The following is a 25,206-nucleotide window of genomic DNA, read 5'->3' on the forward strand; positions in this document are numbered from 1 at the left end:
AGAAACCAACAGAATACTGTAAAGCAATTATTTTTCAATTAAAAATAAATTTAATTAAAAAACAGATAAGAAGACCTGGGGGAATAAAAAGAGCAGGGTGATTGGTAGGGTAAATATCTGGCTTTCTCTGATTGGTCCTAAATTGGAAGTGGGGCAAAAATTAGGGAAGCTGTCAGGTATTGGATATTTGGGGCCTATTTTTACAGAAGTGATTGGCTTCCTAGGTTGTTATCAAAGCTAACATTCTGTCTTCCTACAAGTCTGACTTACACAAGGCTGTCTTCCTGGGCTGTTTATTATTGATAAGACAGTTGATTTCTTTGGCAAGTTCTTGCAGATTGTGGGTCAGAGTTCCATTTTTACACAAGGTCTATTGTCCACATATGCAGTCTCTCAGCACCTATAAATGAGAATATCACACTGTAGCAGGTAATACATGAAAATTGTTAAGAGAGAGTAAATCTTAACAGTTCTCATTGAAAGGAGAAATTTTGTATTTATATGAGATGACAACTAAAGTTAACTAAGTTTTGTGTAAGCATTTCAAAATATATTTAAGTCAAACCACTATGTTATATAATTTAAAATTATACAGTGCTGTATCTCAGTTATATCTCACTAAAACTGGGAGAAAAAAAAAAGTAGTCATAATAAAGAAGTTTCTAAAAAAAGAAAGAAGAAGTCTGAGTATATACAATGGAATACAATTCATTGAAAAAATAAGGAAATCCTGCCATTTGCAAAAATACAGATGAATCTTGAGGGCACTCTGCTAAGTGAAATAAATCAGACAGAGAAAGACAAATATTCTATGATTTCACTTTTATGCAGAATTTAAAACAAAAACAAAAATCCCTCATAGAAATTTCTGCTGGCTTCCAGGGGTTAGAAGGAGAGGGGGTAGAGAAGACAGAGGGAGAATTGGGTGAAGAAGATCAAACAGTACAAATTTCCAGTTATAATCTTGAGATGTAATGCATAGCATGGTAAATATAGGTAATAATACTGTATTGTATATTTGAAAGCTTTTAAGGGAGTGGATCTTAAAGTTCTCAACACAAGGATAAAACTTTATAACTGTGTGAGGTGATGGATGTTTGCTAAATTTATTGTGATAGTCATCTCATAATTTCAGTTCAGCTCAGTTCAGTCACTCAGTCGTGTCCAACTCTTTGCAACTCCATGAATCGCATAATTATATAAAATCATTATGTTGTACACTTGAAACTTATACAGTGTTATATGTCAGTTATATCTGGATACAACTTAAAAAAGAAAAAAAATAAGGAAATTGGAATTTTAAAAAAGTGTGACTACCAATGATTGACTTTTGAGTGGTAAAACACTCATACATTCCTGGAATAAACCTGAATGTTTGTCATAGATTATCCTTCTTATAAATTACTGGATCAATTTACTAACTTTTTCTTTTTAGAATTTCTGCTTCTATTTATATGGGAGCTTGGCCTGTAATTTTTCTTCCTTGTAATATCCTTGTTATGCTATGATATCCCTGTGAAGCTGTTCTAATAAAATGAGCTGGAAAGTGTTCTTTTTCTATTGTCTAAAAGATTTTAAGACTGGTGTTATAAAAAAAAAAAAAAAGACGTGTTATAAATGTTTGGAGGAAAAGTCAGTAAAACCTTCTGTGCCTTTCTAATATAGGCTTTTAAAGCTATAAAACTTTCTTCTAAGTACAATTATTCTTGTCATTCAATGAAAAATATGTTGTAATCTTCAAAAAAAGAGAAAGGTCTTAATGACCTGGATAACCACCGTGGTGTGGTCATTCAACTAGAGCCAGACATCCTGGAGTGTGAAGTCAAGTGGGCCTTAGGAAACATTATTACAAACAAGGCTACTGGAGGTGACAGAATTCCAGCTGAGCTATTTAATATCCTAAAAGATGATGCTGTTAAAGTGCTGCATTCAATATGCTAGCAAATTAGGAAAACTCAGCAGTGGCCCCAGAACTGGAAAAAGTCAGTTTTCATTCTAATCCCAAAGAACAGATATGCCAAAGAATGTTCAAACTACAGTACAGTTGCACTCATTTCACATGATAGCAAGGTTATGCTCAAATCCTTCAAGCTAGGCTTCAGAAGTGGAGAAGGCAATGGCACCCCACTCCATTACTTTTGCCTGGAAAATCCAATGGACGGAGGAGCCAGGAAGACTGCAGTCCATGGGGTCACTGAGGGTCAGACACGACTGAGCGACTTCACTTTCACTTTTCACTTTCATGCATTGGAGAAGGAAATGGCAACACACTCCATTGTTCTTGCCTAGAGAATCCCAGGGACGGGGGAGCCTGGTGGGCTGCTATCTATGGAGTCGCACAGAGTCGGACACGACTGAAGTGACTTAGCAGCAGTAGCAGCAGGCTTCAGAAGTATGTGAACCGAGAATTTCCAGATGGACAAGTTAGGTTTCGAAAAGGCAGAGGAACAAGAGATCAAATTGCCAACATTTGTTGTATCATAGAAAAAGCAAGGGAATTTCAGAAAAACATCTACTTCTGCTCCATTGACTAGCTAAAGTCTTTGACTTTGTGGATCACAACAAACTGAAAAATTCTTAAAGAGATGGGAATACCAGACCACCTGATTTGCCTCCTGAGAAATTTGTATGTAGGTCAGGAAGCAACAGTTAGAACTGGACATGGAACAACAGAATGGTTCCAAATCAGGAAAGGAGTACATCAAGGCTGTATAATGGCACCCTGCTTATTTAACTTGTATTTAGAGTACATCATGAGAAACGCTGGGCTGGATGAAGCACAAGCTGGAATCAAGTTTGCTGAGAGAAATATCAATAACCTCAGATATGCAGATGACACCACCCTTATGGCAGAAAGTGAAGAGGAACTAAAGAGCCTCTTGATGAAAGTGAAAGAGAAGAATGAAAAAGTTGGCTTAAAACTCAACATTCAGAAAACTAACATCATGGCATCTGGTCCCATCACTTCATGGCAAATAGATGGGGAAACAATGGAGACAGTGAGAGAATTTATTTTGGGGGGCTCCAAAATCACTGCAGATGGTGATTGCAGCCACGAAATTAAAAGATGCTTGCTCCTTGGAAGAAAAGTTATGACCAACCTATACAGTGTATTAAAAAGCAGAGACATTACTTTGCCAACAAAGGTCCATCTAGTCAAAGCTATGGTTTTTCCAGTAGTCATGCATGGATGTGAGAGCTGGACTGTGAAGAAAGCTGAGTGCCGAAGAATTGATGCTTTTGAACTGTGGTGTTGGAGAAGACTCTTGAGAGGCCCTTGGACTGCAAGGAGATCCAACCAGTCCATTCTAAAGGAGATAAGTCCTGGGGATTACGTTGAAGCTGAAACTCCAATACTTTGGCCACCTGATGCAAAGAGCTGACTCATTGGAAAAGACCCTGATGCTGGGAAAGATTGAAGGCAGGAGGAGAATGGGATGACACAGGATGAGATGATTGTATGGCATCACTGACTCAATGTACATGAGTTTGAGTAAACTCCAGGAGTTGGTGATGGACAGGGTGGTCTGGCATGCTGCAGTCCATGGGGTTGCAAAGAGTCGGACATGACTGAGCAACTGAACTGTACTGAACAAGCAACTGAACAAGAACAAGAAATTCCTCTAACACAAATCATAATAATGATTAACATTTACATGGCACTTTTAGTGTGCAAGGTATTCTGCTATGTGAGTTACATGTATTAAATCATTACTTTATCCGAAGAATACATACGAAACCTATCCTCATTTTACACATTTGTAGATAGTGGCAATAGAGAACATGTAACTTGCCCAGGGTTGTAATAACTAAAATTAGAAATATATAATAAGAATAAAGTTAACTATATTAGTAAAATTATATCAATGATTACCACTTACTGAATTTTTATACAAAAATTCAATGTTCAGTTTTACATTTAATTATAATACTGCTCTAAAAAAGATCTTATTACTTGTCCTTTCCAGAAAGTAAACAAGTTCAAAGGGAAAAAAAAAACATATTTTCTTGAGGTCTCACAGCTAATTTATTGTCACAATTGAAATTAAACCATACATCCTTACTCTTGTATTTCTGAAAGTTGTTAAGAGAATAAACCCTAAGAGTTCTCATTGTAAGGAAAAGATATTTTCTTCTATTTCTTTAACTTTGAGGGAATTACTGTTCACTATACTTTGGTAATCGTTTCATGATGTACATGTCAGATCATTATGTTTCACAGAAATGTACAGTGCTGTATGTCAATCATATCTCAATAAAACTGGAAGAAAAAATAAATTAAAAAATAAAGTGCATATCTTTATAACTCTAAGGCTTGTGCTCTTTCAATTAGGCAACACTATTTTAACAGATAATAGCAGGATGAGTAGTAACATATTGCCATAATTTACTCTAAAGCTTGAGTAACCAAAATTAAATCTTCTTCTGGAATCTGATTTCAAAACACTAGTACAGGGAATGCAAGGTTTGTGAATGAAAAGTGGGACATCTCAAGAAATCCTCATACTCTGCATTCTGTAGCCATCAAAAGAGAAAAAAAAAAATCTACATTTTTGCCAGTGATGGTTAGCTGCACTTTATGGCCCACTTCATACATATTTAAGTAGGAAGTGATTTTTAAAATGAAGCAATTCATAAGTTTCAGATTTATTCTACTGCTTATCTTTTTAGATTCCTCATTTATTTTTTTCTGACATGAATTGAATGTCCTTTATGTACTTCTTCAAAATCATTTATAGTATGTATTTTCAATATAATGCTAACTAACTGCCATTTCTTGTAGCCCTGAACCGGGAGTCAAGAGGCATATGTTCTATTCATTGATCACTGTTGACTGCTGCTGCTGCTAAGTCACTTCAGTCATGTCCGACTCTGTGCGACCCCAGAGACAGCAGCCCACCAGGCTTCCTGGTCCCTGGGATTCTCCAGGCAGGAACACTGGAGTGGATTTCCATTTCCTTCTCCAGTGCATGAAAATGAAAAGTGAAAGTGAAGTCGCTCAGTCGTTCCTTAGCGACCCCATGGACTGCAGCCCACCAGGCTCCTCTGTCCATGGATTTTCCAGGCAAGAGTACTGGAGTGGGATGCCATTGCCTTCTCCAACTGTTGACTACATGACACCAAATCCTCCAAATGACAAGTAAATAATTGTTTTTAAAGTGTGCTAATATTTTACCCACACTATAACATTTATCTCATTATGTGGGAAATGCTCAACAATTGACAGGTTTTCTTTTCTATCTGGTTGACAACATGTAAGCTGTCATTTGAGATAGTGAAAAACCAATTTCCATGTATTTAATCAGCAACAAACAGGTATGAAATTCACACTCAGAATACTTTTAAGAGCTCTGGTTCCATATAGGAGAAAAATGGAGAATGGTTTAGAGCAGTAATTCTAAACACAGACCCATATATTATCAAGTAAGAAGGTGGGAGGGGGGTTCAGGATGGGGAACATGTGTACACCCGTGGCGGATGCATGTTGATGTATGGCAAAACCAATACAATATTGTAAAGTAATTAGCCTCCAATTAAAATAAATAAATTTAAATTAAAAAAAAAGAGAAATGCATGCTTTGAACAGGGTATAACATTTAGTGCTAAAAATAATAAAATATAAGTAAAATTGCCTTGAGTTTTAACTTTCATTCTGTGTCGGCATGCATACATTTCCATGGGGTCACAAAGAGTCAGACACGACTGAGCGACTGAACTGATTTCAACTGTTAAAATATTCATAATTATTCAATAACTCAGCTTGTTGCTAGAAGAGAGGGACAAAAAATGACTGAGAAATTTTCAATTTATCAATGAGATTTATTTAATAATTTCACTACAAATTGCTTGTAAAATGCCTAATCACAGTCTTCTTACAAGTAACCCCTTGATGCCCTAACCCACAACTTGCTCTAAATTCTGATTTTATCTACTTCCCCCAGAAAGTGTGACAAAATATCTCTTTTTTGAAGGAAAGGTGGCTTTGGCCTTTCAATGAATATTTCATTCATAACAAGTAATCCATCTCCTTTCCTACCTCACCCAGTTAAAATAAATTCAGATAAACTATATATGCAGTTTTATTGCTTGTATTAATAACATATTGGCAAATTTTAAAACTCTAAAATATAGACTTGTCAATATTTATCATTTGTAGTTTCAAATTTTTGTATCGAATTGTATAGGGAAGAAATGTTTCTCAGAGTTCAAAATAAAGATGCTGGATGGGGAACACTTGTACACCCGTGGCGGATGCATGTTGATGTATGGCAAAACCAATACAATATTGTAAAGTAAAAAAAAATAATAATAAAATTAAAATGCTAAGGTGTCTTAAGTAGCTGCTTTTAAGAGGGGCATATATCTTGTTAAAACAAACAACTAAAAACAAAAAAAAAAACTTACATAAGAAATGTGTCTGAAGACAAAAGAAACAAAAGCAAAAACAAACAAATGGGACCTAATTAAAATCTTCTGCACAGCAAAAGAAACCATCAACAAAACAAAAAGGCAACTTACTGAATGGGAGAAAGTATTTGCAAATGATACGACTGATAAGGGGTTAATATCCAAAATATATAACAGCTCATACAACTCAGTATCAAAAAACAAAACAAAACCCTGATTTTTAAAAATGGTCAGGGCAGAAGACCTGAATAGACATTTTAATAAAGATGTACAGATGCCCAACAGATACAAAAGATTTTCAACACTGCCAATATTGAGAGAAATGCAAATCAAAACTACACTGAGATATATCACTTTACACCTGTTAGAATGACTGTCATCAAAAAGAACATATATAACAAACGTTGGTGAGGACATGGAGAAAAGGGAACCCCCTACATTGTTGGTAAACTGGTGCAACTGCTATGGAAAACAGTACAGAAATTTTCAAAAAACTAAAATTAGATCATAGGATCCACAATCCCACTCCTGGGTATCTATCAAAAAAAAGAAAACACTTATTCTAAAAACACATACATTCCACTGTTGATGGCAGCATTACTTATGATGGTCAATATATGAAAGAAATCTAAGTGTCAAACAGATGAATGGATAAAGAAGATGTGGTTTATATATCTACAATGAAACATTAGCCATAAAATAGAATGAAATTCGCCATTTGTAATGACAAGGATGAACCTGGAGGGCATTATGCTCAGTTAAATAGGTCAGGCAGAGGAAGACAAATCTGTATGTTATTATTTTTATGTGGAATCTAAAAAATGAAACGAATGAATATAACAAAAGAGAAACAGACTTACAGATACAGGGAACAAACTAGTGGCTACCGGAGGGGAGATGAAATGGGGGAGGAGCAAGATAAGTATATTGGATGAAGAGGTACAAACTACTATGTATAAAATAAATAAGCTACAAGTTCTACTGTACAGCAAGATATTGTATCAGTTCAGTTCAGTCGCTCAGTCGTGTTCGACTCTTTGCAACCCCATGAATCGCAGCACGCCAGGCCTCCCTGTCCATCACCAACTCCCGGAGTTCACCCAGACTCATGTCCATCGAGTCAGTGATGCCATCCAGCCATCTCATCCTCTGTCGTCCCTTTCTCCTCCTGCCTCCAATCCCTCCCAGCATCAGAGTCTTTTCCAATGAGTCAACTCTTCACATGAGGTGGCCAAAGGACTGGAGTTTCAGCTTTAGCATCATTCCTTCCAAAGAAATCCTAGGGCTGATCTCCTTTAGAATGGACTGGTTGGATCTCCTTGATATTGTATAGCCAATATTTAAAAATAACTAAGTGGAGAATAATTTATAAAAATATTAAATCACTATGTTGCATACCTCAAAACTAATACAATATTGTAAATTAACTATACTTCAGTAAAAACAAATTTTTTAAAAAAGGAAATGTGCCTTCAGACAAAGAGCTAGATGATCACTCTTTGTAAGTGACACTGATTAGCTACATTTCCTTATAAACTTCTACAAATAAGCTTGAAACAGAATGGGTGATGGAAAAGAGGCCAAAAGGGTGATTTTGCCAAGTTGACAGGAGAGAGTTCAAAGAAGACTAGACAATACCAAACTGGAAAACAATTTGCCTATTTCAGAAGGGAAATTTCTTCCCAATAGAAAATATTCAGACTTAATTTTGTTACATTCTGCCAAATTACTCTCCAGAAAGTCTTTGCTGCTGCTGCTGCTAAGTTGTTTCAGTCGTGTCCGACTCTGTGCGATCCCATAGACGGCAGCCCACCAGGCTCCCCCGTCCCTGGGATTCTCCAGTCAAGAACACTGGAGTGGGTTGCCATTTCCTTCTCCAATGCATGAAAGTGAAAAGTGAAAGTGAAGTCGCTCAGTCGTGTCCGACTCTTAGCGACCCCATGGACTGCAGCCCACCAGGCTCCTCCATCCATGGGATTTTCCAGGCAAGAGTACTGGAGTGGGGTGCCATTGCCTTCTCCACCAGAAAGCCTTTACCAACTTATATTCCTTTACCAGTTTAGATTTATTTCTCCTCATTCTTGGAAAACTTTTTATACTATCAGCTCCTAATTTTATGCATCTGATGATTGTTGAGTAGTATCTCCTTTTTAAATTTGCATTTTTGGGGAATTTCCCTGGTGGTCCAGTGGCTAAGACTCCATGCTCCCAATGTAGGAGGCCCGGGTTCAATGCCTGGTCAGGGAACTAGGTCTCACATGTTGCAACTGAAAGACCCTGTGTGCCACAACTAAGACCTGGCACAACCAAATAAATAAATAAACCAATTCAGTTCAGTAGCTCCATTGAGTCCCACTCTTTGCGACCCCATGGACAGCAGCACACCGGGCTTACCTGTCCATCACCAACTCCTGGAGCTTGTTCAAACTCATGTCCATAGAGTTGGTGATGCCGTCCAACCATCTCATCTCAATAAATAGATTAAAAAATAATAAATTAGCTTTTTTATTGATTGATAGTGATGATGAGCATCTTTTCATGTACAAAATATCTATCCTTTCTCCATCTTCCTGTTGATATCCAGGGATTCACTATTTATTTACAATGTGATAAGCATTGTAAATAGCTTCATATTGATACATATCAATACATATGACATTCTTGAGATAAATCTTTATTTTTTAGATAATTAAATCAATGTTAACATAATCATGAGTGCTTTATTTTTATCTTATTTAAGAAATCTTCTGCATTCCCCCAGATAAATAGATACTCTCTCAGTTTCTTTTGTTTTTTTGAGAAGTTAACATTTAGGTCCTATATCCATCTAGAGTTCTTCATATTTGCATTTTATTTTAAAAATTTCTGGGTATATACTGCTAGACATTTTTGAAACTTTAAAGAAAAAATTCCAATCTTAGGGTTCTGAGTTTACAAATGCTCAAAAAACATATTTACTTTTTTTCAAATACTGTCACATTTGGATTTTTTGTCATTTTATTTAATTCTTTCTATTTGCATTACTTTTCTTTTCTCCTTTGCTTTTAATTTCAGCTTTATACAATTATTCACATGTCCCTTCTTATGTAGTGTCTCTGTCTCATTACCCTTGTTTCTGTGGCATCTTCTGAGTTGAACTTGAGAGGCACAGACACAAGTTAGTCTGCTGCTAGAAAATTAAGTTTTGATAACATTAATACATAAAGTTTGTTAATATTTAACACGTAAAACTAGGCTGTCTTTGACTGGGACATGACCTTGGTGGGAGGTCATGTAACAACCTTTGTCCTCTGACAGTTCCCAGGGAGGGAGGAACCTAGTTGTGTACTGTAATTGCCTATACTCCCAGCCACTAGATAAAGGAATATTTCAGCTCTAAAGAGGGGTGGGGGAGAGGGGTGCTACTACATCTTTTTTCTGACAACATAGCAGACTAACTTGTGTCTGTGCCTTTTAAGGAATTTTTGGATAGAGTAAAAATATTTAATATACCATATTTTAAAATATTATTTGATACATTCAAAAGAATGTGTGTGTCTGTAATCTATAAATCATAATTATATAATGAATATTTATGAACTTAAAACCTAAACCCAAAATGAAAACATGATGGGGAAGTACCCTGTGTGCAAGACAGCAAAAGAGACACAGATGTAGAGAACAGTCTTTTGGACACTGTGGGAGAGGGCGAGGGTGGGATGATTTGGGAGAATGGCATTGAATCTTGTATAATATCATATAAGAAATGAATCACCAGTCCAGGTTCAATGCAGGATACAGGATGCTTGGGACTGGTGCACTGGGATGACCCAGAAGGATGGTACAGGGAGGGAGGTGGGAGGGGGGGGTTCAGGATGGGGAACACGTGTACACTCGTGGTGGATTCATGTTGATGTATGGCAAAACCAATACAATATTGTAAAGTAATTAGCCTCCAATTAAAATAAATAAATTTAAATTAAAATAAATAAAGAAAGAAAAAGAAAAACTCCTGCCAATCTAGCAAACCTCTCCAACAAAGATAGAAGACAAAACAGTTTTATTATTTAATAAACATGAAACCAGAATGTGATGTACATCACAGGCAATCCACTAAAAATGCTGCACAAATAGAAAGAAACCTCCACTTCTCTATAGTCAAGGAGATACAACCTGTTACACTTATGTTCTCAAGAGAAAAAACCACCAGTCTGCAGGTAAAAGGACTTGACAGCAACATTTCTCACACATGCTTCATCCTAAAATTCACTTGGTAGTTGGGCTGACCATCTAGCTAACTGGCTTTATCCAAAAGAAAAATAAATTTATCCTATCTTTATTACATAATTTAATTTTTCAGCAAGACTTGTGCTGAGGTTAGGCTCCTAGTCTCCCACAGAAAATGCGAGCAAGGGACGCTCTCTTCTTTGAATGATTACATTTCAAACATATGGCTCCCAAGTCTTAGAGAAAAAGATTCCTGGGTTGTAAGGCTATAAAGAGGCTTACTTCAGTTTTAAAAAGATTTATGGACATCTCAAAGAAACAGAGAAAGAATTTATAAGTTTTCTTTTTTAAAAAAAAAAATTGCTCTGAAAGGTTTCTTTCCTTTTTAGTACCAGGGGAAATTATTATTTCTTTTCTGATTAGCATTTATCCAAACAAATATATGCTATCTATCAGCACTATGTAACATCATTGTTTTATATCCTTGCCAACAATTGATGTAGCCAGACTTCTTAATTTCCACAAATACAGCAGGTAGAAAAAGGTATCTAGCATCTTTATCAGATATTTCTTATGAACCAGTTCAAAGTCTCAACTTCCCCATCTCCTGTTCCAGTTGCACCATAACCAGTGAAGACTTCTAGAATTTTCAAGCAGGCACAAAATAACAGCAATTGGTCTCATGCCCTTGCTAAGCTTGGGGATTTGAACTGAGGCCAAGATGTGGGATGCTATGAAACTCTGTTCTGCAGCCCCACATATGCCTCATGGGATGAATCCTGACTAGGGAATATGAGAAATGGAGTACATTTTTCTACCCCCTTCATTTCTCTCCTCTAAGTTAGACTGACGTGAGTCATAATTAAACAACTTCTCAGAAGACAATCCTATAGGATAATCAGGCACACTGAGCTGCAACCAGGTCATTAACACACCCTCATCTTGGCTCTCTCTCCCTACTTCATTATGCTTATCCCTCACTCCTGCTCCTTGGGGTTGTGGTCTCTTATAAGTAGCTTTCCGGGGAATCCAATTAAGATACGGTCTGAATTTTCAATTTGTTGATTACATACTATGTACTGGTCGTAAGTGTAAAATGCCTGTTCCTGTGTTTTATTTTTATTGAGGAAAGGGAAGATGTTTGTTGTTTTCTCATGCATTTGTAAGATTTGTTTAAACATTCTAAAGACTAATGACTAGTACACTATCCATTATGGTTTCCTTTTTCTGTTTGCTGTTTGTATTTAATGGACACCTTCATCTTTTCACTGGAAGAAACTCAATTTTTATTTGGTTGAGTTGAACACATTTATTTGCATTTATCTGAGTACATTATTTATTAGTCCAAGGTCAGAAATACATAACTCTATTTTCTTCTGAAGATTTTCAAGCTTTGTTTTTTTTTTCACATTTACATCTTTAACAAATATTTTATAAGTTATTTCTTATGAATCTCATTATTGTAATTATAAATAGTATATTTTATTATTTTTGCCTTTTCATACTCTTCATGGGGTTCCTGAGGCAAGAATACTAAAATGGTTTGCCTACTAAGTGAACAATGCAAAAAAATAGAGACAGACAATAGAATAGGAAAGCCTAGAGATCTCTTCAAGAAAATAGGAGATATCAAGGGAACATTTCATGCAAAGATGAGCACAGCAAAAGACAGAAAAGGCAAGGACCTAACAGAAGCAGAAGATATTAAGAAGAGGTGGCAGGAATACACAGAAGAACTGTACCAAAAAGGTCTTAATGATCCAGATAACCATGATGGTGTGATGACTCACCCAGAGCCAGACAACCTGGAGTATGAAGACAAGTGGACCTTAGGAAGCATCACTATGCACAAAGCTAGTGGAGGTGATGGAGTCCAGCTGAGCTATTTCAAATCCTAAAAGATCATGCTGTGAAAGTGCTGCACTCAATATGTCAGCAAATTTGGAAAACTCAGCAGTGGCCACAGGACTGGAAAAGGTCAGTTTTCATTCCAATCCCAAAGAAAGGCAATGACAAACAATGTTCAAACTACTGCACAATTTCACTCATCTCACATGCTAGCAAGGTAATGCTCAAAATCCTTCAAGCTAGGCTTCAATAGTACATGAACCAAGGATTTCCAGATGTGCAAGCTGGATTTAGAAAAGGCAGAGGAACCAGAGATCAAATTGTCAACATCCACTGGAACACAGAAAAAGCTAGAGAGTTCCAGAAAAAACATCTACTTCTGCTTCATTGACTATGCTAAAGCTTTTGACTGTGTGGATCACAACAAACTATGGAAAATTCTTCAAGAGATGGGAATACCAGACCACCTTACCTGTCTCCTGAGAAACCTGTATGTAGGTTAAGAAGCAATAGTTAGAACCAGACATGGAACAATGGACTGGTTTGAAATTGGGAAAGGAGTACATCAAGGCTGTATACTGTCACCCTGCTTACTTAACTTATATACGGAGTACATCATGAGAAATGCCAGGCTGGATGAATCACAAGTTGGAATCAAGATTATCTGGAGAAATATCAACCACCTCAGATATGCAGATCATATCACTCTAATGGCAGAAAGCGAAAAAGAACTCATGACCTTCTTGATGAGGATGAAAGAGGAGAGTGTAAAATCTGGCTTAAAACTCAACATTCTAAAAACTAAGATCATGACATCTGGTCCCATCACTTCATGGCAAATAGATGTGGAAAAAGTGGAAAAAGTACAGATTTTATTTTGTTGGTCTCCAAAAATAACTGGCTGCGTGCTAAATGGCTTTCTTGAATGTTATGAAAAAAGGCTTCTAGTTGTTTTCATTATGAGAGGCTTTGTTCATTTTTTTTTGGTTGTTTCTGTTTGTCAGTTTTAGAAGGTTCACTTATATTCCTAGTTTACTGAGTATTCCTAGTTTGCTAAGAATTTTATTAGATTTTTCTACATTATGAAGTAAAAACATCGCTTTTCTCCTTTCACCTCCTATTGTGGAGAATGGTTTTTACACATATTCTAATGTTAAGCTACCACTGCAATCCTGCAGTATACTCATTTTTGTTATACTGTATTATAATGAATTCACCTCCATACAATGTGTGCTATGCTAAGACAATTCACTTCAGCTCAGACACTCAGTTGTATCTGACTCTTTGCAACCCCATGGACTGTAGCACACCAGGCGTCCCTGTCCATCACCAACTCCCTGAGCTTGCTCAAACTCATGTCCATTGAGTTGGTGATGCCATCCAACCATCTCATCCTCTATCATCCCCTTCTCCTGCCTTCAATCTTTCCCAGCATCAGGGTCTTTTCCAATGAGTCAGCTCTTCGCATCAGGTGGCCAGAGTATTGATGAGTTTCAGCATCAGTTCTTCCAATGAATATTCAGGACTGATTTTCTTTAGGATGAACTGGTTGGATCTCCTTGCAGTCCAAGGGACTCTCAAGAGTCTTCTCCACACCACAGTTCAAAAGCATGAATTCTTTGGCGCTCAGCTTTCTTTACGGCCCAACTCTCCCATCCATACATGACTACTGGAAAAACCTTAGCTTTGACAAGATGGGCCTTTGTTGGCAAAGTAATATCTCTGCTTTTTAATATGCTATCTAGGTTGGTCATAGCTTTTCTTCCAAGGAGCAAGCATCTTTTAATTTCATCACTGCAATCACCATCTGCAGTGATTTTGGAGCCCCTCCAAAAATAGTCTCTCACTGTTTCCATTGTTTCCCCATCTATTTGCCACGAAGTGATGGGACTGGGCAATGATCTTCCTTTTTTGAATGTTGAGTTTTAAGCCAGATTTTTCACTCTCCTCTTTCACTTTCATCAAGAGGTTCTTTAGTTCCTTTTCACTTTCTGTCATAAGGGTGGTGTCATCTGCATATCTGAGGTTACTGATATTTCTCCTGGAAATCTTGGTTCCAGCTTGTGCTTCATCCAGCTCAACATTTCACACGATGTACATGGCATATAAGTTAAATAAGCAGGATGACAATATATAGCCTTGACATACTCCTTTCCCAATTTGGAATCAGTGCATTGTTTCATATCTGGTATTAATTGTTGCTTCTTGACCTGCATACAGATTTTTCGGGAGCCAGGTAAGGCGGTCTGGTATTCCCATCTCTTGAAGAATTTTACACAGTTGGTTGTGATCCACACAGTCAAAGGCTTTAGTGTAGTCAATGAAGCAGAAGTAGTTGTTTTTTTCTGGAATTCTCTTGCTTTTCCTATGATCCAAAGGATGTTGGCAATTTGATCTCTGGTTCCTCTGCCTTTTCTATATCCAGCTTGAACATCTGGAAGTTCTCGGTCCCCATACTTTTAAAGCCTAGCTTGGAGAATTTTGAGCATTACTCTGCTAGAGTGTGAGATGAGTGCAACTGTGCAGTAGTTTGAACATTCTTTGGCATTGCCTTTCTTTGGGACTGCAATGAAAACTGACCTTTTCCAGTCCTGTGGCCACTGCTGAGTTCTCCAAATTTGCTGGCTTATTGAGTGCAACACTTTCACAGCATCATCTTTTAGGATTTGAAGTACCTCAACTGGAATTCCAACACCTCCAGTAGCTTTGTTCATAGTGATGCTTCCTAAGGCCCACTTGTCTTCACACTCCAAGATGTCTGGTTCTAGGTGAGTGATCCCATCATCGTGGTTATATGGGTCATGAAGATCTTTTTTGTATAGTTCTTCTCTGTATTCTTGCCACCTCTTCTTAATATCATCTGCTTCTGTTAGATCCATACTATTTCTGTCCTTTATTGTGCTCATCTTTGCATGAAATGTTCCTTTGGTATCTCCAATTTTCTTGAAGAGATCTCTAGTCTTTCCCATTCTATTGTTTTCCTCTATTTCTTTGCATTGATCACTTAGGAAGGCTTTCTTATCTCTCCTCCCTATTCTTTGGAACTCTTCATTCAGATGGGTATATCTTTGTTTTTCTCTTTTGCCTTTCACTTCTCTCCTCAGCTATTTGTAAGGCCTCTTCAGACAACAATTTTGCCTCAAAAAACCATTTTGCCTCAGACAACCATTTTAAGCAACCAAGTTGCTTCTGTTGTGTCTAACTGTTTGTGACACCATGGGCTGTAGCCTGTCAGGCTCCTCTGTCCATGGGATTCTCCAGGTAAGAATACTGGAGTGGGTTGCCATGCCCTCCTCCAGGGGATCTCCCCTACCCAGGGTTTGAACCTGTGTCTCTTATGTTTCCTGCATTGGCAGGCATGTTCTTTACCATTAGTGCCACTATGATTTTCTAATACTTTGGGACTTTTCCATCTGCATTATTTCAAGAGCCTTCCTAAATGAATTTTGATGAGGATTAATTTAAGTCAGTAAATTATTTTATAAAGAACTCATTGCAATAATCTATCTTTCCGCTGAGCAACAAGGTTTTTTGTTTCTTTTTTTTCTGGTCTATCAGCAAAATTTTATTCCTGTTATTCAAAAGTTTCCTTTTGCTGTTAAAATAATTCTTTGGCATAGCATTTATTTTTGTGGTTATTGATGCTGCTGTTACTGTTCTGATAATGTTTGGTTTTGTATTTGCTACTTTGTGCTCAGTCGTGTCCGACTCCTTGTGACTCCATGGACTCTAGCCTGCCAGGCTCCTCTGTCCATGGGGATTCTCCAGGCAAGAATACTGGAGTGGGTTGCCACGTCCTCCTCCAGGGGATCTTTCTAACCCAGGGATCGAACCCAGGTCTCCTGCACTGAAGGCAGATCATTTACCATCTCAACCACCAGGGAAGCCCAAGAATACTGGAGTGGGTAGCCTATCCCTTCTCCTGGGGAACTTCCCCACCCAGGAATTGAGCCAGTGTCTCCTGCATTGCAGGCAGCTTCTTTACCAGCTGAGCTACCAGGGAAGCCAAAGGGAGTCTTTTTTCCTTTTTACAATTTTACAGATTATTGAAATTAAAGTGGAAATCTATTGATTTATTCAAATCCCTTTGCTGGCATTTCTTCTTGATTAGATTGTATTTCTAGGTACAAAACTATCATCTGCAAATGATAATGATATACTGTTTTTGTCAAACATCATATATTTCAATTTTGTGTTTTATGTCTGCCAGAAATTGTATTGACTTTGTTTATTCTTATTTTTCACAATGACCTGAAAGTTTTGTGTTTGATCATACTAGTTGGTACAATTATGATTGCTTAATAATATACTTGAATATATATCTTTTATTATCAAAGCCTAAAATGAATGATTTCTCTGGGATTAGGCCTTTGTTAAGCAAAAAATGCCATATTCTTCTTTTTTAATTAATTAATTTTTTTTAACTTTACAATATTGTATTGGTTTTGCCATATATCAACATGCATCCGCCACAGGTGTACACATGTTCCCCATCCTGAACCCCCCTCCCACCTCCCTCCCCATACCATCCCTCTGGGTCATCCCAGTGCACCAGCCCCAAGCTTCCTGTATCCTGCATCAAACCTGGATTCTTTTACTTCTGTTTCTTATCCTATTCACTTCTTGCTATCTATTGATATAATGTGCAGTTTGAAAGTATATTCTTTTTATTTTCCAGATGTTCAAGCTGGTTTTATTTTTTTATTTTTTAAATATAAATTTATTTATTTAATTGGAGGCTGATTACTTTACAATATTAAATTGGTTTTGCCATACATCAACCTGAATCCGCCACAGGTGTACACGTGTTCCCCATCCTGAACCCCTCTGAAAGTATATTCTTGTTATCATCAGAATTAGTTCTGAAACTTGCCTTCAGCCTGGTAGCTATATTTGCTTAAAAGCTTAATGTGACAACACAGGATGAACAGAGCATTGTGTAGCCAAAGTATATCTTAATAGGCTTAGGTGAACCCCACAATCAAATTGGAAGAACAAACAAGGCACCAATGAGGTGACTCCCATTGAAGTAAATAAAGCTGCTGACTAGACAGATGACATCTTAAACATCAAACTAATAATCATGTTAAGGAAATTCAATTGTAGCATTCCAAAGGAAAAAACATTCCTGGAACTAAAAGAGAATAACAATTTGCTTCTTCATTTTAAAATTCAGTAGATAAACTGAAGATGATGATGGCCATTCTTGAGAAGCTACCATTAACCTGAAAGATTAGAGGGTCAAAACACAGTACAAAATATGAATACATATGATTTTCTGAAAAATTAAAAGGAATAGAGGAACAATGTCAATAAAAATGTCCTTGGTATGAAAAAATATGTTTGCATATTCAAGGGGCTCACAAATATTGTAGAGAATTGGTGGAAAATGACAGGCATTTAGGTAGAAGTCTTAAGATCAATGTGAGAAAATTAAAATCTACAAATTTCTAGAAAAAAAGACAGGTTACTGAATAGGAAAAAGGATCAGATTATCCATCAGACTTCTCATATGCAATCTGAAAACTTCAGACAGGGAAATATAGTATGTGCAGAATGTTGAGGAAAAAACATTACCACAACTCAAAAAATTTACACTTAGCCTGATATAAATTCACTTCTCAGGGTGAGCAATGGACATTTGTAGTTACAAAAATTATGGAACATATTACCCATTTTCCTTATCTCAAAAAACTACTAGAGAGATTATTCTAGCCAAACAACAAGTAAATCAATACAGAACCTTCAAAAGAGGGAGTGAGATAAAGGGGAGTATGCAAAGAGTAAAAATGTATGGTCTAGCCATTTTTATATCTGATTGTATTGTGATATTGGGAATGAAGCTTTGAAATATAAATATTAACTAATGAGACTAAGGGATAATGATTCTTACAAGAGAGAAATGCTGCAAAGAAAAGACTAATCCTAGTTCAGTACTTTTGATACATAACTTTCTCATTAAAACCTTGGAATAAGTGGAACAGGAAAGGAGTGAAGTAAAGGCATTCTGAGCCAGTTGTGAGAACATGCAGCAGTAAAGAAAGTACAAATACTCAAAATGTTTCATCTTACTGGAAGAGGAAGTAAAGTCAAGAAGCATGGTCAGCATTTTCTTTTGGTTAGAGATAGATAAATATTTGACTCAGTGCAAGAGGCAGGAAAATAATACTAGTAGAATGATAAGAGCCAATATAACATAAAATTACCAAAGGAAAGAGACAGAATTAATGATAATGCAGTGAATCCAGCACAAGTTAGGAAAAGAATAAAGAAATAAAATTATTTGTCAACATAAAGTGAGATGAAAGGAACAATTCTAAGAACATGAATTGTTAAAATACAAGTACATAGGATAAAGTTCCCTATTTAAAGGGAAACTTGAAGGCTGGAGAGAAAAGAAGGTCCTAGGTATATGATTTCCTAAAGGAAATCAACCCTGAATATTCACTGGAAGGACTGACGCTGAGGCTCCAATACTTTGGCCTCCTGATGCTGAGAGTCGACTCATTGGAAAAGACCCTAATGCTAGGGAAGATTGAGGGCAAGAGAAGGAGGAGATGGAGGATGAGGTGGTTTAATGGCATCACCCATTCTTTGGCCCATTTTTTGATTGGGTCGTTTATTTTTCTGGAATTGAGCTGCAGGAGTTGCTTGTATATTTTTGAGGTTAGCTGTTTGTCAGTTGCTTCATTTGCTATTATTTTCTCCCATTCTGAAGGCTGTCTTTTCACATTGGTAATAGTTTCCTTTGTTGTGCAGAAGCTTTTAATTTTAATTAGGTCCCATTTGTTTATTTTTGCTTTTATTTCCAAAATTCTTGGAGGTGGGTCATAGAGGATCCTGTTGTGATTTATGTCAGAGAGTGTTTTGCCTATGTTCTCCTCTAGGAGTTTTATAGTTTCTGGTCTTACGTTTAGATCTTTAATCCATTTTGAGTTTATTTTTGTGTATGGTGTTAGAAAGTGTTCTAGTTTCATTCTTTTACAAGTGGTTGACCACTTTTCCCAGCACCACTTGTTAAAGAGATTGTCTTTAATCCATTGTATATTCTTGCCTCCTTTGTCAAAGATAAGGTGTCCATAGGTGCGTGAATTTATCTCTGGGCTTTCTATTTTGTTCCATTGATCTATATTTCTGTCTTTGTGCCAGTACCACACTGTCTTGATGACTATGGCTTTGTAGTAGAGCCTGAAGTCAGGCAGGGTGATTCCTCCAGTTCCATTCTTCTATCTCAAGATTGCTTTGGCTATTCGAGATTTCTTGTATTTCCATACAAATTGTGAAGTTATTTATTCTAACTCTATCTTATCCTTTTTTCAAGTGTGCAGTTCAGTGGTATTAAGTATACTGAGCCATTACCACCAATGGATTGTAAACATAACAACCAATAGATTACTATTTAAAATTACCTTTTCAGTGGTATTTTCAAATGATCTTTTTGTTAGGTATCAAAGTTAATGCTTTTATATCAATTTAAAAACCAGCAGCCATGTTTAATTTTCTAATTTTTCAAGCATTCTACATTTGTTTCTCATAAATATTCTGAGTACATAATGAAGACATATGATGTCTCTTTGTCTTCTCTTCTCCAGTATTTCAACTATTGGGAAAGGCAGTCTCCTGCATGCAGTCTTTCTACCTCCACTCAGCCACATGGGCATGGGCCTTGGGCCTGGAACACTTCCTTAGCAAGAGATAAACTGGACAGAGGCTGTGTGAACTATATCACCGTGTGGGGGAATATCTTTCCTTGTTTCAGATGTAACGAGCACTCTTTTGTTTCTACTGAAAGTGTGTGAGTCACATGGCACCTGACCAAGCCCACTGTTACCTCTGTCCTCTGAAGAGAATAGAGAAGGTTCCTTCTGCTGGAGCACCAGAGAGGTGCACACAAGTGAATTGTCCTGTATCTGGTCACTGCGAGGAACTCACTGGCTGTGGGGGACTGACGCTCACCACTGAAGTTTATTTTGCTGTCTCTTCTCTAAGTAAGTGAAATTGTCATTCTATACAGTGCTTGACTGTGCTGTTTCTCTTGGCAACTCTGATACCAATATGCAATGGGCAGAAGTGTTTAGAGATTTCCCCTAGAACTGCTAACTGATACATGATGGTCTACACCTTTGGGATTGATAACTAGTGCATGGTTCTCTATCCAACGTAGATTTCTCTTGCTTTTTTTTTCTCCAACTGACGGCATTTGCAGTGGTGATGACAGTAAGCATTGTCTCTTTGATCTGAGAACAATGGAAAAACTCTAGGATTTCAAACAAGGTTATTGCCTTTGTTCCCTCTCTCTGCATTTCTTCTTTAGATATTCCAATTATTTATAGAATAGTGCTTTATATGGAGAAGGAAATGGCAACCCACTCCGGTGTTCTTGCCTGGAGAATCCCAGGGGCAGGGGAGCCTGGTGGGCTGCCGTCTATGGGGTCGCACAGAGTCGGACACGACTGAAGTGACTTAGCAGCAGCAGCAGCAGCAGCAGTGCTTTATACTCCAAATTTTAGTGCTTTATACTCCAATTTTCACATCAATCCCTTTTTTCCCCATCTTTCACTTTTCTGACCTCTTTTCAGGAGAACATTTATATATATTATTCTCTACATCAATTTTGTGTATTGCCAATCCTAATTTGTACCTTGTATTGCGAGTTTTAATTTTACACTTTCTTTTGTAGTTTCCTCACCAACATTTCAATTTCTCAGAGTATTATTTTAATATACTATCTTTTCATCTTAGTCCATTCTTAATACTCGGGATTCCCTTTCAATGGAGAGTAATGTCAGGTGGTATAACTTGGGATTTCTTAAAAATGCACAATCTGAGGCCACCACATGGAACTACTAAAATTAGGATCTATTCTTAAAAGATCCCCGGTTCATTAGTATGTACTTTCAAGTTTGAGAAGTATCACCCTCCTATTTTATCCATTTGTTGTTTAGTCACTAAGTCATGTCCAACTCTTTGTGACCACATGGACTCTCCACCAGCCCACCAGGCTCCTCTCTCTATGGGATTTCCTAGACAAGAATACTGGAGTGGGTTGCCATTTCCTTCTCCAGGGGATGATCCCAGGCTAGGGATCAAACCCACGTCTCCTGAATCTCCTGCATTGGCAGGAGGGTTCTTAACTACTGAGCCACATGGGACACCCATTTTATCCATAGCACATATCATTTTCAGATATATAACTTGTGTTTATGTTTATTTTAATTGAAATACAGTTGATTTACAATATCGTTGTTTTAGGTATACAACAGAGTGATACAATATTTTTGTGGATTAGTCTCCATTTAAAGTTACTATAAAATATTGGTTATACTCCTTGTGCTGTACAATATATACTTATAGCTTATTTACTTCACACATAGCAGTTTGTACCTCTTAATCCCCTAACCCTATCTTGTCCCCACCTTACCTCTCCACACTGGTAACCATTAATTTATTCTCTATATCTGCAAATCTGTGTTTTCTTTTTAGCTATATTCATTCATTTTTAAAATTCCACATAAAAAATACAATATTTCTCTTTTTGACTTATTTCATTAAGCGTGTCCTCCAGGTTCATCAATGTTGTTGCAAATGCAAAATGTCATTCTTATGGCTGAGTAATATCTCATTGTATATGTACATACCACATCTTCTTTAACCATTCATCTAATAAAGGGAATTTAGGTAGCTTCCCTGTCTTGGCTGTCATAAATAATGCTGCTATAAATGGTGGGGTGTATGTATCTTTTTAAATTAGTGTACAGTGACCATTTAACAATTTCAAAAATTAAAGAAAGGTCATCATTACTGATACCATGATGATTAAAAGAATAATAAAGAATACTACAAACAACTCTATGCCTACAAATTTGATAAAATAGCCAAAATGAACCAATAGATTGAAAGACACAAACTAACAAATCTTACACAAGGAAAAATTATCTAAGAAGGCCTATATCTATTAAAACTAAATCAATAGTTAATAACCTAAAAAAGAAAACACCAGACTCAGATGATTTTACTGATGAATTCTACCAAACTTCTAAGAAATTATATCAATTTCCCACAATCTTTTCCATGAAACAGAAGCAGCAGGAATGCTTCCTAACTCATTTCATGAGGCCCACATTATCCCTTACCACAACTAGATAAAGATGCTTAAAAATAAGCTATAGACCAGCATTTCTCATGAATATACATGCAATATCTTCCACAAAATAGTAGAAAATCTAACCCAAAAAATGTACAGAAAGAGTTATAAACCATAAGCAAGTGGAATTTAATCCAGATATGCAATGCTTGCAGCCATAGGAATCCAGAACTGACAAACAATCTAACTGTATTACAAATGTATGAAAAAATACAATGAAGAGAATAAGCCAAAAGGTGGTGATGTAAGTCCCTCTGGAAATAAGCCTAATATGTAAAACTGAGGCAAAAGAAACTGTACATAAGTGTAGTACTCTAGTTGATAACAATGTTTCCCATGGGGGTTAAGGTTAACCATCCTCATACAGCTATACACATATACTGGAACTGAACAACTAAATAAATGAATCATAGATAGTGAGAGCCAGATTTTAATAATTGATAGATCAATCAGAGTGCAATGGGAAATTACAGAGAAGAAAGAGAAGAAGCCGGTATGGTTCATGTAGTAATGAGAGTTGGAGACATAAATGTGAGCTCATGGTAAGTTTAGATATGTGTGTATATATGGGTTAATGTATTAAAACACATGTATATTCCCTTGCTTTGTCAGCCGAGAGGCCTAAACAATGACACCCCAGTAGCAATAAGTTTACCCAGTGTTGGGATCTTGGTTTCTAAACCTTTTCTTCCGAGAAAAGGAACTGGGGCTCTTTTGGGAAATGGCTTGTTCTAGTTCCTTGGGCAGCTAGGTGGGTTATCAAAGGAAGCAGTTAGGTTGTTTGTTGCTCTGGAAAACCTTTGGAGTTTAACTATGCGGTACACGTGACAGGCTGCTTCTGCACTATGTCTTTCAGTGTCCTTTTTAGCATTTCCGTCTTAGTGATTCCAAGTCTTCATCTTTTCCCTCACAAAAGTTCTCTCTCTTCCCTGCCTCAGTACAACTTTATGCATCCTCTCTCTCAAACACAAAACCCCATTTCCTTCTTAAGATGCTGTAATCATCTTACACCTTTGCTGACAACCTGAAGCATTTTTGTATGCCTCCTTTACATCCTCTCAAACTTTTGGTAAAAAGGTTTCCCTCTTATTGAAATGCATGTTCTTGTTTACTATCTGTGTTACTAAAAACCTAACCTGTAAGTCTAGAATCAGCTCTGCCCACATTCCCTTCATTATGATGGGAGTCCCCTCTACTTAGTTTCAATATCAATTCTGTGTGTAAAAACACTAGCATTGTTGTACAGCACAGGGAGCTCAGCTTGGTGCTCTGTGTTGATCACGCGGGGTGGGATGGGGAGTAGGGGTGAGAGGGAGACTCAAGAGGGAGGGGATGAAAAGTGAAAAGTGTTAAGTCATTCAGTTGTGTCTTACTCTTTGTGATCCCATGGACCAGGCTCCTCTGTGCATGGGATTCTCCAGGCAAGAATACTGGAGTGGGTTGCCATTTCCTTCTCTGGGGGATCTTTCCAACCCAGAGATCGAACCCAGGTCTCCTGCATTGCAGGTGGATTCTTCACCGTCTGAGTCACTAGGGAAACCCAGGGAAGGGATATATGTATGCTTACAGGTGATTCACATTGAATGGCAGAAACCAACACAACATTGTAAAGCAATTATCTTCCAATTAAAAAAAAAACTAGCACTGTATCACGTTTACAGTCTGGGAGCATAATTTCAGGAGTCAGCATTTATTCTTTTATACCTTGAGATCCTGGTTTCACTTAATTAATTACAGGCAGATTTTTCTATCTTTTCGGAGCAAGCTGAACTAATGATTTCTCTTTGCAATAGAATTCACAGTTGTTTATATGCTTTCTAATGATCCTCTGCCCTCTTCTCCAAGGAGGGAGGGAAAGCTGTGTGTGTGACTGTGTGTGCACACACTTGTGGGAGTTTATTCTTGTTCCTTAATTTACAATGACTGCTTCTAGTCAGGGCTTTTGATTCTTACTGGATTCTTCATTTCTCATTTCTGTTTTGAATTTTCAAAAGTGTTTTTCTACTCGTAAGTGTTATACTTCTGACTTTCTAGATATCTTTTTTTTTTTGCTAAAGTAAAACGTCACTACAATTTATACTCTGATTTTTTTTTAGGCTTTTCCAAATTTTACAAAATGAAATAAGCAGTGTAAATGTGTTGTCATTTAAAAAATTTTAGTATCAATTCTGCAAGAGGAAACTTGTTAGAAATTTTAAGTCCAAAGTTTAACAAAGTTCAAAAGCAACACAAGGATTGAAATAGTCTGTAGTATGTGCTTTCCAATATGGTATCCACTGTCCACACATAGCTAATGAGCCCGTGAAATGTAGCAGTGCAACTGGGAAGCTGAAGTTTTAATTTTATTTAGTTTTAATTAATTTAAATATGAGTGGCTACCATTGTAGCTCTAAGGCCAGCAGATACTCTTGTGTACCTTCACTGGGTGCTTTATTACATTTTATTGCAGCATGACTTAGTTCCTTCATCCAAAAAATAAATTGAAAACATTAAAAAAAACTATGTGGATTAAAGGTTGCTGATAATATATGGTTGATTGCCTCCCAAAGACAGGATGCATCAATGCAGACAGAATGACTTTTCTTCCAAAATAACTGAAC

At 37.0% G+C, this 25,206-nt stretch overlaps 1 long non-coding RNA gene across 1 annotated transcript in view; it reads right to left on the reverse strand.

Annotated features, from left to right (window-relative positions):
- Positions 1-270: 270 nt before the first annotated feature.
- Positions 271-25,206, reverse strand: part of LOC147339933 (uncharacterized) — a 56,843-nt gene continuing 31,907 nt past the window's right edge. Inside the window, exon 3 of the long non-coding RNA XR_015158512.1 lies at positions 271-400. This is a non-coding gene — a long non-coding RNA (uncharacterized LOC147339933). The remainder of the gene's footprint in view (positions 401-25,206) is intronic.

The sequence above is a fragment of the Bos grunniens genome, chromosome X, assembly GCF_055505025.1.
Source record: "Bos grunniens cultivar Pamir isolate PY7600 chromosome X, Bosgru_T2T1.0, whole genome shotgun sequence".
In the NCBI taxonomy this organism is placed as follows: Eukaryota; Metazoa; Chordata; class Mammalia; order Artiodactyla; family Bovidae; genus Bos; species Bos grunniens.